This window comes from Lepidothrix coronata, unplaced genomic scaffold, assembly GCF_001604755.1.
Source record: "Lepidothrix coronata isolate B3197 unplaced genomic scaffold, Lepidothrix_coronata-1.0 Scaffold230, whole genome shotgun sequence".
In the NCBI taxonomy this organism is placed as follows: domain Eukaryota; kingdom Metazoa; phylum Chordata; class Aves; order Passeriformes; family Pipridae; genus Lepidothrix; species Lepidothrix coronata.
The window spans coordinates 1,090,208-1,113,511 of record NW_016690410.1 but is presented as its reverse complement, the minus strand read 5'-3'; the positions used below and the strand labels follow the sequence as shown (position 1 = coordinate 1,113,511).

The window sequence follows — 23,304 nt, the reverse complement described above, 5'->3', positions numbered from 1 at the left end:
GCTCTAGTGAGATTCAAGAATTGCTGTCAGTAAGTAGGATACCTTCTGGGACTTGGGGAAAGGAAGGACTTATTCAACTATCATTGAACCATAATTGAAAGTTTAGGTTTACTTGAATCAGGTTTAACAGGAGAGTTAGGACATTTTATCTGTCCTCTAAGCCTGTACTCCTTTCCTTGCCCCTTTGTGAAACAAAATCAATCTGTTGCATGATTTACCAAGCTAAAAAAACAATGCATCATTATCATATTAGAAGAAAATTAATTACTTTCCTCAAAGCAGAAACTGGTGGAACGATCTAGATCTCCAGTGTTAAACTTCCCCAAACAGTGCTATGTGCATGTTAAGCAAAGGTTTGAGTACTTCTAGTAGCACCTTTTCAATACTGTTGTTAATGGGAGAGTGCAATGCACAGAGGATGGTTTTGTCCTAGAGAGTGTTTATTATTTTAAATGGTCATGGCTGGGAAGTATGTCTGTGTCTTCGCAATAAGTAGTTTTTGAAAAAAATATTACTGACTAAAGATTTTTTATATAGACATAATTCTAAACCTAAACTGTCTCCTTCATTTCTCAAAAAAAAACCCCTAAAACCATAAAGACATTTCAGTGCAAATCTCTGTTCTTTCACTACAATTCCCCAGTTCAAATGAAGGACTTTGTTTATAGTATTATAAAGTATTATAAAAGGATGACATATAGCAGTACTGTAGTAAGACTGACTTTTCTTTCCCCCTGGTCTTTGTAGCAAAACATGAATCCAGGTGACAAAAGCAGATGCATTTAACTGTCTTTGTCTCAGTTATCTCCGGATACAAATAATGAAACTCCAAACACTGTATGAAATCTTTTGTGGCACATTGTACAGAACTCAAATCTCTTCTCAGCCACAAGAATAGAACAGACAATGTCTCTTGTGTCTCTCTTGTGCTTGTCATGTAGTCACTTATAAAGGATTTACTCTTCCCTTACCACAGTATAGGTGGGGCAGCATAAGACAACATAAAAGAAACACGCCTTACAGGAAACAAAAGCACCCGCTGAAATGCAATGCAACAAGGAAGGCTCAGCTACTAACAAACTGACAACAAAGAGAAAAAGGCAACCTTTGCAAGGCAGGTTGGAAGCAGAAGGCAGCAGCATACTGCATTGGTGACTGCATCTCACCAGGCCTTTCCTTCCCTGTGAATCAGTGGTTATGATGGCTGTCTGTGTTCATGTTCCTGATGAAGGGCAAAGTAAAGGGAAAAGCCTGGCTGTGTGCTTACCTCACTTCACTTTTCTCCTGCGGTGGTGGAGACAAAGACCTCCTGCAGTGCTGAGAACTCTTATTTTCCTGACTTTGTGCTTTGGGAAAGCCCCGCTTCCCAGGCTCTGCAGCCGGTAACTGAGAATGTGTATTCACTGGCAGTATGGCTTGAATCCGTGTACTTTCCCCAGATTCAATGATCCCACAAGTAATAAGCTTTTCTTTTTACTGTGAACTAACTTGTAACTGCAGATTTGTTGTTTAACAGAAAGCTGGAAACATAAAAATTGCCCATAATCTCAGGGAAAATGTGACTCTTGATTCCTTATGCCAGAGTTTACAACAAGGGTGCAGGTGCTTACACAGATCTGCTATTCAATGTATGGATCTCGGCTGAGTTTCAAAGTCCTAGTGACCTTCTGTGCCAAGATTCTGTAAACAAACTGCAGTTGCCTATTCATCAGGCTTTGCAGTTTCATAACACAGCACTGAAAACACTACATTCAGGTCACCTTGTCTCTTTTGGAGAGAGGAAAAACAGAGAGTCTAAAGGCTGTGAGAGTTCCACATTCCTAATTTTTCACTGCACAGAGAAACAAAACAAACAAAAAAGCAAAACCCCCAAGAGTTCTATGATTGCCTTGTATGGCTAGATATCTTGCCATCCACATCTACAAACATTTCATGGAAGTCGTGAGAGATTACTTTTTCACATTTCCAGTAGAAACAGAAGCAGATTTTGAACTCTAAAATTATCTTGCTGGTCAAATATTCAATATTCCAATTGATCTGGGAAACACTATCCAATTCACTTGGTTGGTTTATCCTTTCCTCTAAATGCTATGGTCACAGGTGGATTTCCTTCTTTTCCTTTATCTTGCTAACTTTTTTGAACTGAATGAGATTCACTTCTAACAGCAGCAAATACTGAGAGATATAGAGGAAGAAAAGTAGGTTAAATGCAGTTATTGCCACAAAAAAACAAGTTAACTAAAATGCTACCAGAATACAGGGCTTCTTTCAGAAACAATAAATCAAGAGTCATAAGTGAAAGCAATTACATTTTCAGTACAGTTTAGAAGACCTCCTAGCACAATAATTTAGGAATTTCTACTGCCATTTGCTTTACTGCTTGGCTATAAATCCCGTTTAAGAAATCCTAGAAGGATTTCTGCAAACCTCAGAAGCACAAGGAGTTCCAGAACAAGCCGGTTTCAAACACAGGAAGGTTGCAAGCTTCAGTGCCTGCCACCACCGGAAGTCTAATCCACAAGGGACATTTCAGAAGGGGTCTTTATATGTTAACCTATTATTTTCCTAGAGGTTTATTAGAAAGGTGTAAGGTCAACCAGTGACTAAATATCCATTAATTAGTTATGTTGGATTTATCGAATTTCAGGAGCTCTATAGCATGTAGGTCTTGGCATGTATCATTATTGAAATTCATTTGAGGTCTAAGTTGAAATTTAACCAAGAGAGTTAAATGCATAAATTGAAAAATCAATCAATCTCAGTTGGGTAATTTGCAACAGATCCTTTACACTGATCCTTTGCTGTGGGTGGCATCCTGAGCATATGCTCTAAGAAAATAGGAGGTAGAAGAGGTGGAGAAAAAAAATCACACAGATATGTATTAGCTTGTGATAAGTCAAGGAATTATGTATTTATTTTACCATAGCAGTATCAGAAAGCACTGATGTGCTAGGATCTGGTCTCTTTTATCCTAGGTTCATCTGTTAAAAATAAAAATATTTTCATAAATTGAGAAAAAAAAACACCAGCCAAGCAAAGATACCAAAAATCTCCTGATTGTTGTCTCTAGAAATAATAGTGATACCACCAACACAAAAGCTTACAAAAAAAAAGCTATGCAAAGAATTTCCTAAATTAGCATCTAGAGAGTTCAAGGAACATAATCAAAAAAGGAAGGGTGTCATCATAGCACAGATGGATACAATTTGAAATAAACGATGTTTTAAAGAGTGAATCAGTTAGTCACTGCTACATTTCTGTGTCTGTGGTACTAAAACAGTCCCACAGGGACAGGGACAAATTGTTTCACAATGAAAAAAGCATAGTAGAGTGTACAGCTACACAGCATCTGAGCTGTAGGTAGAGGTTGCAGAAGCAATTAATATTGAACTTTTCCCAAGTGAAACCAGGGGGCAAAAATAACATAAGGATGTAAAATAAAGATAGACATGAAGAACTTCTGCACACTGAATGATCACTGTTTTCCATCCACAATGATAACCACATCCAGCAGTGGCTTTGATCTCAGCTTTGAGGCCTGTTATATAGACATTCACATTTGTTGTCTGATGACCATTGTGGGTAAATCAAAAGACTTAAGCAGTTCTGCAACGATTCATTATTACGCCTGCTATAGATATCTACCTTACTAAGTGCTTCATCTACCATAGCTGAGCAGAGCTGCACCATGAGAGTGTACTTCTCCTCACTAATCCTAAAGGATTGCATACAGAACACCTCTACACAGGCATCTAAAGCCCAGATGTTTGTTGTAGGTTTAAGGAAAAGCTACAGTTAGTACACCTGTTGACAGACATAAGTCACGTGGTATCACATATGCCTGATCCACCTACGATACAGGAGCAAACAACTTGGACCTGTGCTGAGGCACAAGTTTAGTCTCTGTGAGCTCAGATGTTTATTCCTAAACATATACCTATGGACAAAGGGTAAAGATGACAAGCAGGACCAAACACCCACAGCAGTTAACACCAATTTAAGTTAAATTATTTTCAGCAATCTCAATAACAGCAGAATTTGACCAACTGGGAGAACACCTGAAAATCCCACAGCCAAAGTGCTTTCTCTAAAACGAGAAGAGATTATTAAGAACCGTCTATCGCAGACCTGAGGCATTTACATAGAAGCTGAATTTTCAAAATTATTTTGTAGCCAAAAGTACTATTGTAGGATCATTAAAAAAAAAAGCAAACAAAAACCAACCCATAGAACACTGGAGCCCTTAATACCCCATCTGCATCCAGTATGCTGAGCACATTTGAAAAATCTCACGTTAAATTTTTCTCTCTGACAGGCTCAAAATCTGTTCTTTGAAGGAAACATGCTTGCTGTCATGTTAGTGAGAAAAGTAAGGGGGGAAAAAAGTGTAATCACAGTCATTTGAAACTGGGTATCTAGTTTGTCAAGATATGCCTGATTATTCTTCTGTATTATTTACTACGTGTGCTTGTGCCAGACACAGGCATCAAAGTGTGATTTTTGCCTTGAGAGAGTTTTTCTAATAGAGAAGACTGAATTAAAAAAAAATTTGTTAAAATACATATGACATATCCCTCATGGAGGGTTATGAAAGACCTTAGAGCTTGATTCAAATTAGGAAGGGAGGACGGAAGAAGAAAAAAAAAGAAAAGAAATGCTTTTTTAATTTGGTAAATGATGTACAGGTGAGAAAGAGTATGCCTACATTTTTAGGTTTTATGTTTGTTTCTCATTGTTGTTGTTGTTTGTTTTTTATACCTGACTTTTGTGATTGAGAAAAATCTGTTCAGGTAGGCCTTTTAATTTGAGAAGAGCCCAAATTAAACAAAATTCTTTTCAAAATTTTCTCCTACATTCCTTACACTAATCCTTTTGCTAAGGTAGAATGAAAGCATCTTAATTTGTTTTTCTACCTGTTATGTTGGTGGCTTTCGTTTCATCTTTCTTGACTTGATCAACAGGGTTAGACAAATGAGTTTCCCTCTCTGCAAGAATCCATTTCATTTCATTATTTTCCTGAACAAGCAGATACACTGATGTTCAAGTCTCTGGCTCTCAGAATACTTAAGTAACAACTTTAAAAAGTATATTTTAAATACTGTAGAGAAAAAAAGAGGGAAAAAACCCAACAAAACTCAATCTCTGCTGCTATTATGTAATCTGCTTTTAACAAGAGGTTAAAAAAACAAACAAGCCCCACAAAATCCTGCATAGCTTGTTTTGAGAAACTGTCTTGTTTCCATTTAAAATGCTCAAAGAGTGAATAATATCAAATGGCCCTTTATCCAGCTGCACAAGGACCATAGACTGTGAGGACTAAGGGCCACTAACTTCTGCATTTGCTGCAAGGTTCAAAAGAGAGGTTTTTAGTTTTACTTTACCAGATACTGGAGTCATGTGGTTAGGAAAGATTTTTTTTTTTTTTAAAGATGGTCCACAATAGTTCAGAAATTGAAGAAGGGAGCTTAAAAATAGGCAGTGCTACGAGAGACAGCTTATGTGGTATAATCTATCTCGTCTGATGTTTAGAGTGATGATTTCTGAACAGTTATGGTTAACAAGGCAATATTACCTGTTGTTTCTTCACAGCCAACTTACAGACCCATCAGCTCTAAAAAAGAAAAGTGTTTTTATTTGAAACCTTTCCCAGTGTAAGACTGTGCAAGGGGGAGCAGAGAAATCAGACATTTGTCTGTCCTCCCACAGAGGGGAAGGAAGGTACACTTCCCACAGAACTTCACTGATGTTTCCCTCTGGCCTGAGCACCAGCCAGGGGCTGCAGACAGTGCAGCCCTGCCAGGAGGCACCATAGAACTCACTGCAATTTATCACCACTCCGGGATTTGCAAAATCTACTTCCAGAAAAGTTGCAGTCCTTCTTTCTTGCCTACCAGGAAGCAAATCTCTCTTCCATGTACATCTACTTATAGACAAAAACTATATATATTATTTATATATGTGTACATGTGCATATGTAAAATCTTTACTGGGAAGTATCAGTACAAAGGCTGATGACCCTTCTTTCAATCTCCTGATCATGCATAATGGACAGACATGGCAAGTAACAGCCGAAAAAAAAATAGAATTGAGATAAATTGAACTATCTGTATTCAGGTGTTACAAAATGAGGCTGTTAATGGCATTCCTCTGAAGAAAGTTATCACTGGAAGGAGAGGCCCTGCTTGGCCATGGATGTCATTATCTTGACAAATGGGGTGGGATGATTTTGCTTAAGGAGAAAAGGAGGGCAGACACTTTTAAAATTACAGCAGTAAAACTGAAGCTGAATGGCAGTTTAAGGATTCCTCTTAACTTGCAGCACATAATTGAGGCCTTATCATTAGTCAAGCATACTGCTGTAAACTTTGAAAATGGCCTCTAAAGAGCCACTGAAACTGCTCAGAGTTTTGAGAAAACATTGTTTTTAGGGACAAATACAATTATGCATCACATAATTTCTTACTCGAATGAAAGGATCTTTGCATTGTAAGTCACAGGCAACAGATATCAAGAGCAGCCTGAATGAATATGCACAAAATGAAAGCCATGACAACACCATGAAAAGTCAGGTCTGATTATTTTATAACACAGTTGGGCAGCCTCCAGGACCGCATCCCAAGCAGAACCAAGACTCAGTATCATATACATATGCTGCAGGGCCACTCCCCAGTTCCAGGCTTTGGGTCTCACTTGATAACATGGGTGCATATTATCTCTTCCTCAACTCCAATATTCTTCATGCCATTTATTTGCTTTTGCAATTTCCAAAGATCTTTGACTTTCTACAGTGTCAAAACTCATACAAAATTGGAGACAAGAACCTTAACAGTCTGAAGAAAACTGCACAGCTCTTTCACTGATACCGGAAGCACACGTATGAGTTATGCTCCTATCAGTACCACTCCAGAACAATTTTTTTTTGTTTAATATGAACAGGTTAAACAACTTGCAACTGCCTAGTGAAGAGACAGCCTCCCTCCCTCCCTCTTCTAGGTGTCTCCTGCTGTCCATCTGGAATACTACCTCCTGGCCAGGTGCACTCATAAAAGGATACTTCTCAGCCCACTTAATTGTCCTCAAGTGACAGATGGGATTTGACTATAGCTGGTAAGCCATAAGCACATGAAGTAGATGAGCAGTTAATTAGCAATGTTCTTGTTTCTGTGCAAATATCTATAGAAGCTACGTATAAAAAAAATAGCCTTATCAAGCCAGTTAGTCCATTCTCTCTCTTCTAACACATTTTTTTCCTCATGTGTCACATTTTAAAGGTTTGGGTTCCCCTGCCCCCAGTAAGCTCTATTTAAAATCTCAAGTCACAAAGTTTCTATAAACTTCCTTGGGAGATTAGTGGAATAATCTTGAGTCTAATGAATCTTGAGGTCAATAAATCTTTTCTTTCTGTTCAGCCTAAAGATAATCCTTGAAAAATTGAGCAGGGAAAAAAAATTATATCTGATAACTCTGTAGAACAATTTCTAAAAACAAAACTGTGTCTTCATGTTTCCTAGGACACATTAGCACTTCTGTAAATGGTTGTATTAGAAAAAGAATCAGTGCAGCTTTCTCTTGGAAGCAGGTTTCTTTTTATCCTACCACATTAGAAAAATTTAGAGATTCTGGTCATTAAAAAAAAAAAAAAAGAGAGAGAGAGAGGGAGGAAGAAAAATAGGGTAGGAAATGCAGTCAGCCTTTCTTATATTGCAGGTCAAAACCACAATGGTCATTATCTATGCGTCTAGACGAGCAGGCAGTTGCACGACAAACTCATTATTTATTATTGAAAACAATAATTACTGAGAATTTTGGCTAAAGAATCCCCTCCTGGGACCCAGCTATTTCATAAAATAGTTCAGGATTTCCTTAGGTTTTCAGAGTACCTCAATAGCACCTGATTAAAGGTTTTAAAAGTTTAGCCTAAGAAAAATTACTGGAAATAAAGACATATTTTATTATATAATGTTTACCACATTTACTATATTTTCTTTATATACTTATACCTGCTTTCTGATGTTCTTATGTGTTGAGTCTTGAGAAATCTCATAACTTAGTTATTTGAACCATAATTTCATAACTAAAACCATAACTATGAACCATAATGGTTCATAACTAAAGAACTGTAACAAAACAAGACATCAGCCTAGACAGAAGTGAACTGTTCTGACAATGGTTACCTCTTTGTTATTTCTTTAGTCTCCTCTATCTTTTTTCTCTTGGTTCACAGCCCTTCCTCTCTTCTTGCCTGTCTCCTCTGAAAAGTCTCCTCTGAAGGATCCTCCACCAGCCCAAGCAAAAACTTCCTTGGTGATGCAAGGCAGGTGCCAGTAAATTATTGAAAGTATTTTCCTTATTTACCATACCTTCTAACTCGTTACAGGGATTAAGCACTATATCCAAGAGTTCAGATTCCTGCACAGTAAGGAAATACAGCCTTCCAAGAGACCTCTTGTCTGTACACCCAGAATTTATCGTTATTAGACTTTTAGAACAATATTTTCTCAAGAGAGAAAGAAGAATACTTTCTCCTCTTTCCAGCTTGAAGAGACCCATAATACAATTTGACTTTTTCTTCCCAATAAGTACATGAGTGCCTACCAGTTTCAGCTACCAGATCTCAGCAGCAATTTCCTTGTGCTCCCACCAACAGAGCCAGCCACTGCAACTGTAGAGAAGCTATAGAGCAGGTGCAGAGAGAACAATTTTCACCTGACAAGGAGTGAAATACTATAAAAGCTATCTGAAGTATTTGAGTCAGAGACCATGATTATATCAGCACCATTTCTGAATCCAGGGTGCTAATAACTTAGTAAATTCAGCAGTGAAGCTTTATCTCAATAACCTGGTAGAAGATCACTGTTTCTGCCCACATGTGTAAGCACTGAGTAATTTGCACCTTCTTGCACCCTGCTGGAATACAGCTGTGGACTCAGACAAACAAGGCATCAGGCTGTGCCATGAGGACTGTAGGAATCAGAGTATACTGAATCAAATCAGTCTGAACAAATCTGACTTATGTCACACCTATGGTATATCTAGCCCAGTATCTTGTCTCTGCTACTAGTTCAATAAGGGGAGCCAATCAAAAAACTTAAAAGCAGTGCAAGTCTGTGGTGATAATTTTCCAGAATACTCTCAGCTTCTTAGCTACTTGTGGTCCAGCTAATGTTGTTAGCTGAAGATAATGTCTTTGCACATAAAAAACCCCTGTGTCTTTCTTTTGTTTACTTCCCCAATTGGTCTATAAATCAAAGTAAACAATTAGCAATCCCTGAATCCTGCAGAAAAGGGTTTCAGAGCTTTTCACAGCCCCAAGTGAAGAAATGCTTAATTTTCTTTGCTCTGGACCTGTCACTTGCCAGTTTAATCTGTTGTCCTCTAAGACTTGTATTGGAAGAGACAAGGAACAAAAATATTTTTCATGGTCTTAGATATCTTTATGATGTCAAGCCAGAGTAAATTCCTTCCAAGCTGCAGAGTAAAAAGGATATTCAATCACTATCTGTTCAAGAAATGCTTCATAAATACATCCAGGCTGCCCCTCTCTGCATTTTTTCCAGTTCTTCTTCCAAGACCAGAACCGTGTAACATCACTGATAAGAACACTGAAGTCTCTTAACGGCTCAAGCTGCACCCAAATGAACTGTTGTAGACGGTGAATTGTACTGGTTAATCCCTGTTAGTGCATGGTTACCACTAAAGACAATGACCAATTTAGGTTACCACTAAAGACAATGACCAATTTACTGTAACTGCATAATCAACTGCTGTACCTACAGATCAGTACCACTTTGTACCAAACAGAAAAGCTCACACAGTACTTTCCAGGGATGTCCAATACTCTACAGGGACTAGACCCCTAAACTTCAAAATTTCCTAAGATAGAAAGTATGGGAAGGCATCTCAGCAAATAAGAATTGGCATCAGCCAAAATCTCTTCCTTCTGCCATTCTAATGAATCACTGCCTGAAAAATCTCAGGAAATCAGAAAATGGCATTTATTGATGACACAGGGAGTTAATCATCTATAGTTAATAATTACTGTTGTTCTTACTTCTCTTATGGATTATGTGTGCTAATCACACTGATTGTTTTTGAATATTTATTTTGTTTTTCTCTCCACTGTAGTCACATACTAGCTTTCACATCAAGAAGAACAAGTTAAAATGCTGCTGCTGACTGCTTAAAGAGGGGAGTTAGAGTGGGACATTAAAAAAAGCTTTTCCCAGGCAGTGCATCTTCATTCAACTGAATGTCATGAGAGATAAAGTGTGTCCAAGTAATTATGGGAGTTATCATTGCAGCTGACAGACACAGAGGACCATCACCCTGTTTTGGGTAACAGAAGTTTGGACAGCTGAGACTGGATTTTAGTCAATAGAATGAGGGACTAGTTGCAACTCAAACAAATCACACCAAATGTGAAATGGGTGATGGGCATCTGCAGTGCAGAACCTTATTGAGTTTGATGGCATTTTTTTGTTTGTCATTGCAGACTTAAAGGCATTCCTGTAAAAGCAATAAAGAAAAAATTTGATCAAGGGACTTATGATTTTTTTTTATGAGTTCACATAAGTAATTATAAATCTTGTAAAAGGTGACTTCTACATTTTTTCCCATATGAACCATTTATGAGCAGTTTGCATTTTTCTCAATGAATGACTACGACAATAATCTTAGGTTACGTGAGCTTTCTGATTTTGCTAGATTGACCATTTTCACTATCAGAGGCTGAGGTTCTGTTTGTCTGCAGAATGAGGACAGGGAGATGAGAATTCCTTGAGCTTTTCATCTGAAAACTTAGGGAATAAGTCAGCCATGAGCCGACACAAATAACATCCTCCAGAACTTCAGCTGAAATAAGGAGCCCTAAAAATTAAGAGGCCAAATAAATCTTAGGTGTAGCATAATAAAAGCACAAATGCTGTGTATTTTATATAAATAAAAGGTTTCAATCCATCACTGGAGTAAAACAACTGTATCAGTAGAATTTCTCCTAGTGTGAATTTCACCAGTCAGTATGACCATTCACAATATTAAATAAAATATACGTGAGGAACAGGGGGTTTTCCTGGACATATGCTTGGAAGATTTATAGCATTCCAAGCAAGATAGAAAACTAAGTGTAGCTATTTTTGCTTTTTGTTTGTTTGTTTTGATAATTCCAGATGCTGGTATATCCATATCCCTCCCAAATGACTATTAAATAAATCTAGCAAAAATAAACATAATGCATGTCATGATTGGTTTTTTCTACTCAGTTAAAGCATGCAAAAAATTGTACAAAAGGGTTCAGTGGCTCCTACTTGAGCTAATGCTTGCTATCAGAGTACTGTTTTCATAATAGTCTTGCTGAAATAAAAAGCCTAAATGAAGATTTCTAGTGGGCTTACTCATGTAGGCATAGGTCACTTTGTTGCTGTTGCTGCACAGCTGTGGGATTTGGTCTGGTTTCCATTCCACCAGTTTAGCACCACCTCACCACTGTCTAAGCATCAGCACAAGGACATACAATTTAATGGTTGATCTGATCAACAGCTCTGCTGTAAGACACTGCCTGTGTTCAGACTACTTTAAGCCAAAATCCATGTGCCAGTTATCTTGCTTTTGGAGTAGTAACACTAACCAAATTTATATGGAAAGCATCAAGGATCAATTCATTAATATTTGTGGAAGATGTGCTAAAAGTAGATCGAGTTGTTACTACAGTGTCAGCGTGCCAGTACTGAGTCTCCAAAGGCTCTGCACTCTAGGAAGATTTTGATTTAAGCTATCAGGAACTCCTCATTCCCCTTTCCCATGGCTGAGAGATATCACCTGTTAAGGATAGTCCCTAACATATTTAAAAGTGGAGTAGCTGCAAGCTTCATTTTTATGCATAAGAGAATATGAACCATGGACCAGCCAACAGCATTGCCAGTACTAAGAGCATTGAACAGGTAGCTCCTCTAGCACAGAAAACTTTCTTGCTTTTTTCAGCTGCTTCTTTTACTTTTCATGTCTCAGGTGATGAAGTCCTTTTTAATTCTTTCATGATCACTCATTTGTGTCCCCCCTCGCCATCCATTGCTTCCGTACAGATACATTTCAGAGGTTAACTCTCTCTAGAGATAAGGAATTGTTACAGCTTACGCATGTGTTCATTGCCATTTTATCTTCATATTACCCATCCCATGAACCTTAAAACAAATTCAGCATTTTTGCAGCCTGTTTTGTTTAAAGAAGCCATAAACTGTCTGTTCCCTTTGTGCATAACCATCCACAAAGAACAGATCTACTAGGGCAAGAAAACAAAAAAATGAGAAAACAGGAAAGAAAAAATTCTACAATGAGAAGTGGAACTACCTCTGTATGGCTATCAGCAATCATAAAAATGTTAGGAAAGCATAATTTTATGAGAAATTGAGAGAAATTTTTGACTTATTTATATTAGACTAACTAAGTATAATTTGGAGAGTATCAGTTTTCCAGAAAATACAAAAACTTATTTTCTTTAAAAATAGAACAAAATACCGCATTAAAGCTTTTCACATGGTATAAAGTCTGATTTCATTTTAAAACAAAATCCAGAAACATTCTAGCCAAAAGTATTTAAAACTAAAACAAATGAAGATATTGTTGACTGACAACACCCCCACACAGACACACCTCCACTCTCACCCACAACATACTCAGTAAACTAATTTAAACAAAACCTATTCTCTAATGAAAAAAGTTAATAGAATCATAGAATGGTTTGAGTTGGAAGGGATCTTAAATAGTTCTAGTTCTAACATGCCTGCCATGGACAGGGTCAGATTTCACTAGACCAGGTTGATCAAAGCCCCATCCAACCTGATCTTGAGCACTTCCAAGGATAGGGCATCCACAACTTGTGCTTAGTCTTGTGCTCGTGAGATTGCCATGGGCCTACTTCTCAAGTTCCTCCAGGTCCCAGGCTAACTGGAAGTTCTTTACCAGCTCTCATTAAGTTGTCTCTCTCCTTTTGCCAACACAGTTACTCCCCTGAGTGTATCCTTCATGTTCACTAGTCTTATAAACCCTTCATAAACATCAGTACTCTTAGGCTTAAGACAGGTCTCTAACATATGTTACTATTAGCTCTGACTGCAAAGGCAGAACTGGAAAGCAAAGTTATGCCTACGGCTGAGAATGCATCTAACCATATGTACACACACATGTATTGAACATATATGTCTAATGATTTGGAAAAAGAAATTAAAAGGGATAGAAAAGAATTAAATATATATATTCTTTTGAGCTGACTTGTGATGTTTTATTTAAACAGAACGAGAATATTTTGTTTAAGTTGGACTCATTTCACCTTTCCAAAAACATCTATTGATTCTGCAGTGGAAATTTAATTATCAGAGCATTTAATTTCAAATTACCATTTCCATTTCAGAAGTGACTTAATGTATAATACACGACAGGAGAATACCTTTCCAAAATTAAGCAAATTGTAATCATGACAGTTGTCCTCCCTTTTCCTTTTTATTCAAATGTGGGCTTTTGCAAACCTTATTAAGTCCTGCATAGACTGTTTCTTGCAGGCCTACTTTGACTTTAAGACCAAAGCCTTAGTTGCAAGGTTATGCTTTCTCCCTCAAACCTTTTTTTCTGGTTTTGTCCAACAATAAATGAATATATTCCAATACACATGTATGTCACAGGGGCCGGTACTGCCATTCTTTTCCTTTGTGCGATGCCAGGATTTACGGCATAACAATATTAACATGCACTTACTGTGATCCAGTCTATATTTTATTTTTATTAATTTTTAATGATGGTTAGAAGTATCAATTAAAAAAAATTTTATTAAGATTTAATTCTTATTTTATTTTTTATTTTGCCCCAGGGTATTGCTGCTTCTCTGAATGATTAAAACACCTGAAAGCATGGACATTTGAATATCACATTTGTCAAACAAATCTCAGGCAAATTAGCAGGAATCCCAGTGACCAATATCACTTAATGTCACCCAGACCTTAGCATCTATCAACAGAATTATAGGGAACCAACTTCCTCAATTTATAAATGCCTACCAGTAAGCTCAATTGTCCTTTTCTTAACTGAAGTCAATACAATTTTACTGCTTGATGCCCTATAAGCATTCAGCAATATATGATACTCTATTACAGTATGATTAAACAAAAAGAACTGTGTGTTGGCAAGGCAAATATTTTTTTCTTGTTCCTGGTAAGACTACAGAAATAAATAAACAAAAAAAGCCAAACAAAATTAAAAACAAACCAACAACAATAAAAAGACCCCAAAATATGTTTTAAAGCAAGTTTGTAGCTATAGGAGAGATTGTTTTGAAACAAAGTAGAAATTATTCTGAGAATGATAAGATCCCATATTCTTTCCTAACAGCTCTCAGATAATGTTTTGTTTAAATGTCAGAAAGGCTTTGAAAATTTAATCAGGAGTGGAAGGAATGGAAACAAAGGTCCAAAACTATATTCTTTTGTTCTTAAATGTTTTTGCCACCTGTGACTAAAGTCTCTGCAAATATGGTATAATCAGACTGGGGTATGAACACATCCTGGCTTCCTATCTTGAAATACTGTGACTGAAGAAACAGGCTTCTGAAAACAGACCTGATTTGCTGCACAAATGAAGTTCAAACTGCAATTTTCTTTTTACCTAAGCCATCAAGACAAGACATATTTAGGAAGAACAGCTGGCTGCAGAGTTCATTTTTGCCCTTCATGTACTTGTCAATATAAAGAAAAGGGAGGAATTATTATGTGAACATATGAGTGTAACTACATCACACACTAAACTTGGAAGGCATTTTATTTAGGATTTCCTAAAAGATACTTGATTTCCATAATAGAAAGACTTTTGTGAAAAACTGCGCTTTCAACATAGGCATTAAGCTCATCACAGTTTCATGATAAAACAACAGATGCTATAAAAAAAAAATTGAAAGCAATTCCTTAAAATGAGCATGATTAGACTAACGCAAAATAAGTAATAACCTCTGTAAGTAATAGAAAGAGAGAGTATAGCCTAACAAAGACCTTATTCTGAGGTCTTTCTCCAGTGTGTGGTGAGGTGGTGGTGTAAGGGCCCGTATATCTGTGTGTACAAAGCGTACCCCAACTGGGTCTCAGTTTCAGTTAGGTCACCACGTGATCTGTCTGTGATTTAATGCTAACTATAGTGCCATGGGAGCAGAAGTATGTGCCAAATGAGAGGACGAGATCAATGAGCTGTGCTGGAAAGAACTGCAGCAGCTGTTACTTGGCCTGAGGGCATTATTTATTTTTAAATTTAAATCATATAGTTGAGATAGAATGCAGCATAACTTTGATTTTTCCATTCTGTGGTAGGACTTTGATGTAGGATAGAAGTCACTGGTGCACAGAAATTCACCATGTCCTACATCAGCCTTCTTGCAGGAGGATGGACTGCTTCCTTTTCTTGGCACAGTCTCAAATGTAGTGAAGTTTCCTGAGCCATAGACCCAAGGATCATCACAGACATTTGTTTTGCTGTCACAGCGTTAGACACCCCGCACTGAAGAGACAGATCTCAGCACTCACTCTGGAAAAGAGACCATACGAAGATGGACCAGGCAAGTTTTAGAGGTCTCTTACATTAACTTGAAAGCTTGTTGATAGGTTCTACTAAGAATGGAGTGGTTATAAGTATTAGATGATAACAAAAACTCTTTCTGTTCAGGAAAAATAAAAACAATACAGTATTCTCATTCAATTCACTGATCCAGGGAGGTGAATCAAAAAAAATTGAGACAACAGAAACAAATGCACAGAGGACTTAAATACATTTTCCCATGCTCACTAAAAGGCTAAAACAGGTTAGATGTGACAAATAAAACAACCTACAGTGGCTGAGGGCAGTATCAGCTATGTATAATGTGACCAAAGACAGACATCATAAGTCTGTCCTTAGCCTAGCATGACACTCTGGCTCAGTAGTAAGAAGGGTCATAGAAATAACTTAAGAGAAAGAAACAGCTCTTAGCTGTACCACAGCTGATTTTTCTTTCTCTCTTCCCTCACATCTTGCCAAAATTTTTCCAGTCTTTCTCACATGAAATTCCTGTCACCCAGCCCTGAATCTTAAAGGAGATGTCATTAACTGGTGTCCCTGAAACTTCATCTCCCACCAGCCGGAGGACCATCAGGTCCAGTCAGGGTAGGGTGCTGAGAGACCGTGGACAGGGGAAAGCTCATTCTCTGTGAGACTTCTAACCACATAGTATAATTTTGAAGCCTATCAACAACCTTCCCTTCACCTCAAGAAGTTATCACTGTCGATATGCATCTGGGGAGCTGTGAACAGAAGATGTAGATGTGCTGATAAAGAAAGGTCACACTGTCCTTCCAAAGCACTGTCGGTTGAAGCATTCATGGCTCAGTGTGCTACTTGGTCATGTGAAACAGGATTAGAAAATATTCACATACCTCACAGTGGTACTTGAAAAACAAATTGAGATTTTTCAGGGACAACTACAAGATATTTTGATTATAGGTAGCCTTAAAAAAAAAAAAAAAAAAAGAAAAAAACAAAACCCCAAAAACCCTTGATCCTCTTCTCCATGAGAGTTTCTAGGAGCAAACACATTTTTCTACTGAACATTTCCAAAGGAGATAAGTTATCTGACCTGACAACAGGGAGAAAGTGCAGTCAATAATTTGGAGAGCAAGTAATCAATGTTGTACCCTTATTTAAAAACCAATATACAGTAAATATCTACCAGCAGCAGTGATAACATTCACTTACACTGAAGATAACTCATACAAAATGCCAACTAGCTCTCAGTTTAGGAAACCAACAAAATGGTCTCAGTCCAGACAATTTATGTTCTATCAATACAGTTTGGCCTTTTTCTTTCTTAGTTTAGTATACTTGTTTCACATCCAAACCATGCAGAGCTTTCTGAGTATCACAAGTATTTACCTAGTCACAGGAATATTCACAAATGGATGGAGATCAAATGACCACTTAAATGATTGGGAAGGTTTTGATTTTCATCTCTAAGGAGACAGACATTTGTTGTTGGCTACTTTCAAACCAGACAGGGAATACTGAACGAGCCATGACAGACATTTTTTTCTCGACTTTTCCTTTTGCCATTTGACTGCTCATTGTTTTCATTCTGTACTGAAAGGATAGATACATTTTTTAAAGGCTGTTAGAGGGATCTAATATAAATCCTGGTACATTCAGTTTTTTTCTTTCTAGCAGCCATACAGGTGCTGCCCTTTCACTGATATCAGAGCCCATCCATCCTACCACTGCAACAGAGGATGTGGCGTGTTTAAGATATCCTCTTTTCCTTTCACATTCTTAATTTTTATCTTTAGGCTGTAACAAAAGAAGGATTACTCATTCTGACTGACGCGTATACTGAAGCTTTTCTGAGTAGCTTAGACATGACAAGAGAATGGCTAAGGACCCTTGGTAACTGTTGCCATTTTGAGCGCCCTCACTCCTCAGTCTGCTAAAGCAAATTGCAACTCTAAAGGCAGAAAAAGAAAAATTCCTTACTTCTTCACCAATGCGTCTATGTCCTCCAATATCAAAGGTGTGTCTGATTACCACAATTCATGTGACTTGATCGTATTTAGGTTTTCCATAGTCTTTCCAACTAAGTCTCCCAACTAAGTCAACTCAAACTCTACAGTCCTAACTGGACAACTGCAGCAATTTGTCTGAGTCCTTCACATAAAGGCGTATGCACAGTCCTGACCTACGTCTTCTGGCTTCAGGAAAAGAGTAACACTAATAATTTTCTGCACCAATGCCACACACATGTTTTCTAGGGATTTTCAGTGCAACATCACCTCTATTAAAATAGCCAAGGTGCTTTCAGCCATCATGTACTTTCTGTTGATTTTATCCTTAATCCAGCTTCTATTCTGCTCAGACTCTACCTTGCTGTGCACCAGCCCTACCCTATCCCTCTGACCAACCATTGTCCAGGACCCAGGATTTACTGCTATTCCAGGGCTCTCTCCTTATCTCACCTCTTTCCATAAGACCATACTGATAGCAGATCTGCCGGAGGATTAGAGACCAGTTCCTTCTTGAGGTGTGATTAGCAGAAGCCTCCTAAATGCTCCATTGCACGGCTGGTACTATTGCTGCAGCCATCCTCTCCTAACTACTGTAATTTAGCTGCCATATTCTCTCAGCACATAAGTTTTCCATAGCTGGAAGAAAGATTTCAAGAGCAGACTGTCAGAGGCCTTGATATTTCACAGCACTTGTTGTCAAGATGCTCCTAGAATAATCCCATTTAGTTAAATAAATTCACTTCCAGGTAAGGCTTGGCAGACAAAAGTTTTCTGGTCCCAGGAGTTGAAATGAAAGTCTCTGCAGTTTCCTTGTCCCAAACTGAAAGTATGCCAGCCTTCTAATGATCTAGAAATGTTTAATTCCAGTTCAACTCAAAGATTTGCTTGTCATTTAACAAAATGGGATTTTATGATCAAGTTTCATATGAATTATTTTCAGTTTTCATATAAAATGCATGAACTGGAAAGAAATAATAAAATTTATCTTCCAGAAAACAAAGTAAGATGGGATGTTCTGGAAATTTTGTCCCTATAGTTTCTTCAGTCAGGAAATTCATAAAACTGACAATTTTCCAACCGTGTTTCTTTCTGATAAAAAATTGTTTTTCCTGAGGAAAACAAAAACATTTATACTGAAAAACTCCCACTCAGCTCTGCCTTCTATGTAGGTCAATAGTGATTCTGCATAGGACCAGACCCCGCCAACACATCTTTTCCCTTTCTCCCATGTTTTGAAATCAGCATTTTTTTTTAACTGAAGATATGTTTTCCAACTTTTCCTGTGACTGCTCATTTCATATGCTGAAGTTGGCATCCTGGATTTGTCACAAATGTTTTCCCATGAAGATGAGGGATGTCTCTGATGTCATCAGAGACCTGTATCACAGGTAGGACAAAACAAATGACAGGAAGTGAGAAAAGTCAGAAACACTGTCATGTAAATATTCTGAAGTAAGGTGATAATTGCTACTGCAAGGGAAGCAAAAATACTTCTAAATTACGTGCCTTTTTCCCAGTTTTCCATGACACATCACTGTAGGCCTTCTAATGACCTGTTAATTTCATGCCAAGGTTTGAGCTCCTAGAAGCAAAAGTATCTCTTACAGGCTTTCTTCCCTCTGTGCATCCTGGGTGGAGTAGGGCTGGGCAGAGAGTAACAGCTGGCCTTCACTGCAGTGCTGCATCACACTGATTCGTGGGTTTTGTTATTATTCCCGTGCACTCAGATGAAACCTTGTCTTTTGTCACAAGTTTCAGTTGATAACTGGAAGCTGTTCAGCCCTTGCAAGCACACGCGGCCTCTGGACACTGACAGAGTAAATCTCGGCCCCTTGGTGAGATCCTTAGTTACTACAATTAGATTCTACATGGTTAAAGCAAAGAGGAGACAAGGAATACAGCAATGGCATATTTGCTGTTGGACAATGAATTACAGAGTCATCTGGACTGACTTGAAGGAGCCACAGAAGTCTTCCTTCTGCCTTTCAAAAAGAGAGTTAATGCTTTTCAGTCCAGCACCTAGAGGACAGGTAATCTCTCCACAGAAACAAATCTATGACAGCACACTATAACAAACACAAAGAAAGTAAGACTGAGTGTTCAGTCCAGAAAAAAAGACTGAGTACACACTTGGAACAAATTACCCTTTCTTTCCCAAAGGTGATCTTTGTAGGTCAAGGCTGAAATGCATTAGCAATGCAAAAAGGGATTTGGAGGTGAACAGGTGCTGTCATTATCCTCTCCCTCCCCTCTGTTAGGGTGTATAGCAAACGCAGTATCAAGGGTTATCAATCCACAACCCCTCAGCAGGGAGTTAAGCCACTTGAAGAAAATATTCCCGCCTATTACTGGTTAAACCTTGATAATTTTGATTCAACCTCCAGTTTTGTTCATTTTTTTTCCCACAAGGGCAACAAAAAAAAAAAAAAAGGCAGACTGGGGGGAGGGGGAGACAGATCAAATGATTCTATAGTTATTACATTGCAAACTGAGTCAGTGGCCAGGGTAGTCCACAAAGAGGGGGAGCAGAAGCACCCTGACTAGGTTTACCAGGGAGCTGTCAGCTCAGGTCCACCTGAGCAGCAGGCAAGACAGAGGCTACAGGGCAAATCTGTATGTGCCATTTGCACCTCCCATTGGCAAAAATGATCAGTTGTGGCCCAACTGTAGATTTAAATAAGAAGCACTAATTCTGTGAAGACCAGCATGGGGCAGAGAGGACAGCAGCAAATAGGGACTCTGAGGCTGAGTCACATTTCTAGAGAGAACAGGACAGATACTGCCTCTGATCCAAGAGGTGATACAGATCTTTGCTGGGTTTCATGGGTTAAAATTACTTAGTTCATGATAATTTTGCTTCCTGTCTCCTAGCAGTTTGGTTTTTATTGCATCCACCCTCTCACTGAGAATTAGAAGCAGTTTCAGAGAAGGTCTGAAGCTCTTCTTCGTGCTGCTGCGATGCAGCAGCTCCTGGTACAGCACACACAAGAAGCACTCTGTTGTGCTCCAGTGGTGATCTGTGGGCAATGCAAACTCACTATGGACACAAGGCAAACTGTAAACAAGAAAACTGTAACCAGCCTGAAACATGGCAAGAGTAAAAGAAACTATCTATTTCCCTTCCTTCTCACCACAAGCCCAAATTTGCCTTAGTACAACCTCTGTACACATCAAGGTCCAATAGGAAATTGATCCCCTGCATGATAATGTTTCCTCTTTCTGTAGGAACAGAAAATCCCTGTAACTATTGTGTGGCATCTGCTGGACTTATTCGTGGTGAACATTGTACAATAAAGTTAAGAGGTGTCAATTTATTTAACTGTGACTTTATAGACTGAAGTGATGCTTACTGTTTGGCTGCCTCTTCTCATCAAGAGTTTTTCTGTCATATTAATCCCAAAGATGGAGCAGATAAATAAAACTTACTCATCTAAGTATCTCCACGACATTGCCCCAAAAAGACTAGTCAAAAAAAAATTAAAAATATTCTTGCTTTAAATCAATGCTCTTTGTCTCTTTTAGATAGGCAGGAGTTACCCAGTTTAAGAAGCCTTCCTTATATACATTACCACAACTGATCATTTTACATTTCCAGTTACTAATCTATCATACAGGGACTTGTTGACTGCACTGACAATTTCTTTTACTTCATTAGTTTCTTTATTGTTTTATTCAGTCATGCACTTGCTTTGTGTCCCAAAAGTATGCATATGTCCATGCAAATCAGGAAGAGACTCAGTTTCCATTTTGCTGTTTCTTGTCCTGTGCTGCCACTTAGATGTTTCCCCCACCTCAATTCTCATTACACTTAATCTTGCAGAAAGCATACATGTCTGACGTCAGACAGTCATGACATAGCATATACCTGTTTGTATACCCCAACCCCCACATGCCCACTTTGCCAATTCTGGATGTCCATCACCAGAGGCATCACTTTACCAAGCTCTGCTCTGTGATAGCAGACACTGAAGTGGGTGCCTACTGCCCCTCCACATCTCTCACTCCCTTCCCATCTCTAACTGTTCCTACGCCTTCTGTTTCTTTATATGACATTTTCCAAGGTCCCCACTCATTATCGTGTGGTTTCATAGGGAGCAGAGTTGATCTGTTCAGAAAAGTTCTTCCTTAGCTTTGCAGGATTTACAAATTCCTCCAGAAAGCTGAAATCACTTTCACAGCATTTTTCCTCAGTTCTTCCTGTATTAGAAACCAAATTAGTACCCTTTATTTTAAACATCTTTCCATCACTGTTTTAAAACTACCAGGAAAAAAATCCTGTAGACACTTAAAAAATAAATATTCTTTTTGATGTGCCTTTTCATATGAAGAGAAGCAGAAACCAAAATGAGATCCATTTCTCCACATGAACAATCTTATCTAAGCTAACATGAAAAGGGAGATAAAGTTATACCTTTCTCTGATGCTTTAAGATGCATGACTGAGGGGTTTTTTACCATCAGAGGTAACTGACTATAAAATGTGTTGGGTACATATCTATATATGGTTTATATTATAACTATACAGTTTATATATATATATATGAAAAAAACCTCGTACTTACCTTTGAGAAGTAACATTTATCCTAGGTTCAGTAAAATAGTCTCAGACAGGCACTTAGACCTTCTTTCTATGCCATGCATCCTTTTTTCAAAAGAAGATAGAATCAGAAAAAATCCCGGTTGATCTCTAGCAAACCAAAATGCAGACAAGATTGTTTGTCAGATGCAGCCTGATTCAGTGAAGTCCGATCGTGCGAATCCCTGAGACTCCTTGTTCAGTAGTATCCAAAGCACAAAAAAGAGAAAGAAAGAAAAAAAAAAGAAAAAGAAAAAGAAAGAACAAAAAAGTGAATAACTTGTTCTTTTCCTGTCTGGTTTAAAAAACCCAGTCTTGGAGGACTAAGCAGCCTGCAGGCTTTTCAAGCATTCTGATCCTAGTGCATCCCAAGGTAACACATGCATTTTGGTATTGCAAGTCTTCAATTTCATACTAGCAAGCTCAGCTTCTGTGTATGTGTGTGTGTGTTGAGGTGGGGGGCTGAGTTGTACCGTGGGGGGAAGAGAGATTGGGAGACACACACACACACAGTCACGCAGAGATGGAAAAAGGAAAAACAGCAAAGTGGAGTGATCTCACAAAGTGCTCTAGATGGCAGAGCCTGCACGGCTTGTAAGACAAGCAATGTGCACACACCAAAAAAAAAAAAAAAAAAAAAAGGAGGAAAAAAAAAGAGAGAGAGTGAAAAACCCGAGAGAACTAGCAGGCAGCTTCAGGAATTTCTTCTTACCTCTTCTGACGATGCAACATACAGCAAGTGCTTTGTGCTGCATAGGAATCCGTGCAGGCACGACTCAGTCAGACCCCTTACTTCTGAAATAAACAAATATGTAGCATAGGAAAGGGGAGAAAACCAGAAACCAGAGGCACAAGGATACAAAAAGAAGCTAAGAGTAAGATTGTCAGAGAGGAGGCTTGAATGGGCAGGAGGCGAATAGTTGGTACAGAAAGAGGCATCCAAACTCCTGGTCCTAATACAGATTGGCTCTGTAATTATGTGACAAAGCACTGCCCTCTAAGCCATTGCGTAATAATAGAAACCTAAGCTGTGTAGACACAGCCTGACATGCTAAATCCGCAGGAGCTACATTCAACATTTGTCAGTAGAAAGCGTGTCAGTTCTCTGGGGGCGGAGGAATCTGAGGGAAAAGGGAAGGAGAGAGAAATTCTACTGCAAAGTGCAAGAGCTGCAGCT

General features: G+C 38.3%; 1 protein-coding gene across 3 annotated transcripts in view; it reads right to left on the bottom strand.

The window, feature by feature from the left end:
- The window catches only part of LOC108506839 (leucine-rich repeat and fibronectin type-III domain-containing protein 2-like), a 119,880-nt gene extending 96,934 nt beyond the window's left edge, over positions 1-22,946 (bottom strand). The window contains exons 1-2 of one of the 3 annotated variants that reach the window (XM_017834224.1): positions 22,840-22,946; positions 22,114-22,321 (exon numbers count right to left, since the gene is read on the bottom strand). The gene's annotated coding sequence lies outside the window, so the exon portion shown is untranslated. Of the gene's footprint in view, positions 1-18,002; positions 18,099-22,113; positions 22,679-22,839 lie in introns of those variants that run through there. The other 2 variants (XM_017834225.1, XM_017834226.1) reach the window with 2 other exon arrangements.
- Between the last annotated feature and the right edge of the window lie 358 nt (positions 22,947-23,304).